Genomic DNA, 1,394 nt, shown 5'->3' with positions numbered 1-1,394 from the left:
ACACTCAGAACATGCATGTTCTCTGCGTGTGCATGCCTCCACGTGCGCATGCCTGCATGTCCCTGTGTCTGTATGAGTGCACACTCTGAACATGCATGTTCTCTGCGTGTGCACACCTCCACGTGCGCATGCCTGCATGTCCCTGTGTCTGTATGAGTACACGCTCTGAACATACATGTTCTCTGCGTGTGCATGCCTCCACGTGCGCATGCCTGCAGTTCTGCGAGGGTGTTTCAGAAGGCCTGATGAGCAAGTTGGGAAACTCACCTGCTATTAGAAATGCCCAGGGGGCCAGTGGCATGGTGGCTAAGGGGCAGGACCCCACATGGCCAACTCCCAGACCTGGTGGGTTGAAAAACACGCCGGGTGCCTGTGCATGTGTGCATCCTGAGGGGAGGGTGGAGAAGGGACTGCAGCTTGGCCACCCCCAGAGGGAAAGTGAGAGCTCCCTCTCCGTCTGTCTGTCTATCCAGCACGCACATGCCCTATGGCAAAAATCTGAAACCAGAACAAGAACAAAAAGGAAAGGTCCTTGCTTGGGCCGCCAGTCAGTGTTCTGGTCCCTAGAGCCACTGTGCTCCCCTTGCGGGCCTGGCTGCCTTCTGCCCAGGGTGGGGCTCCTCATTCGCCCTCTCTAGGGGCGTCCCTTGCTGTGGACTGTGCGGAGGAGGGAGGGTGCCGTCCAGCTGTCTGGCCGTGCCCTGCCGTCTGGGCCGTGCCGACCTCCTCACCGGGAGGCCTGCCCACCGAGCCCAGGGGTGTCACGGCCTGGCTGGCAGTGTGGCGATGCCCTGGGCAGCCTCCTGGTCACACCCACGCCCAGCCCTGGGGCCTTGCTGGCTGGCTGCCTCTCTGATGCTGGGACACACGCCCTCTCCTGAGCGCCTCCTTGAGGCCCACCTAGTGGAGGAAGGGCATTCCTCTGGGGCGGGGTCCCAGGGTGCAGAGTCAGCCCCTACATCTGGAGCACTCGGTTGGCACCTGGGCCAGGGTGTTGAGGGTGACCCTCCCTGGCCAAGCTCAAGCACGCTGTGCCTGACCAGCAAGGGCACCACTGGCCTTGGCGACAGAAGCGGCCCGGTCTTCACTCAGACCTGGTGAAGCTGCCGTGGCTGCTGTTCTGATTCCACATCAGACCAGCCGTGTCTGCCCGCGTGGGTGATGTGTGTGGGTCTGGTAAGTGGGAGGTGGTAGCAGGGGCCGGGGGGACACTGGAAAACCAGTGCAGGCACCTAGACTGTCCCCATCTGCCCTGGCCTGCCCTAAGAGTGCTCACAGGAGCCCTGCACCCCAGTTCCCCTTCGGGCCTCGGCCACCCTCGGGCACAGGGGATGGGGCTCGGGATGCCACCGGCCGGGGGAGCACCCCCCTGCCTCCCCTCCCCGCGGCCCAGC

General features: G+C 63.4%; 1 protein-coding gene across 5 annotated transcripts in view; it reads left to right on the top strand.

The window, feature by feature from the left end:
* TSPAN4 (tetraspanin 4) overlaps positions 1 to 1,394 on the top strand; it is a 24,212-nt gene that overhangs the window by 4,198 nt on the left and 18,620 nt on the right. The window lies entirely within an intron of this gene.

Source organism: Tupaia chinensis, unplaced genomic scaffold (assembly GCF_000334495.1).
Source record: "Tupaia chinensis unplaced genomic scaffold, TupChi_1.0 Scaffold143624_1, whole genome shotgun sequence".
Taxonomy (NCBI): domain Eukaryota; kingdom Metazoa; phylum Chordata; class Mammalia; order Scandentia; family Tupaiidae; genus Tupaia; species Tupaia belangeri.
The sequence above is the reverse complement of the archived record's forward strand: the minus strand, read 5'-3'. Positions and strand labels throughout refer to the sequence as shown.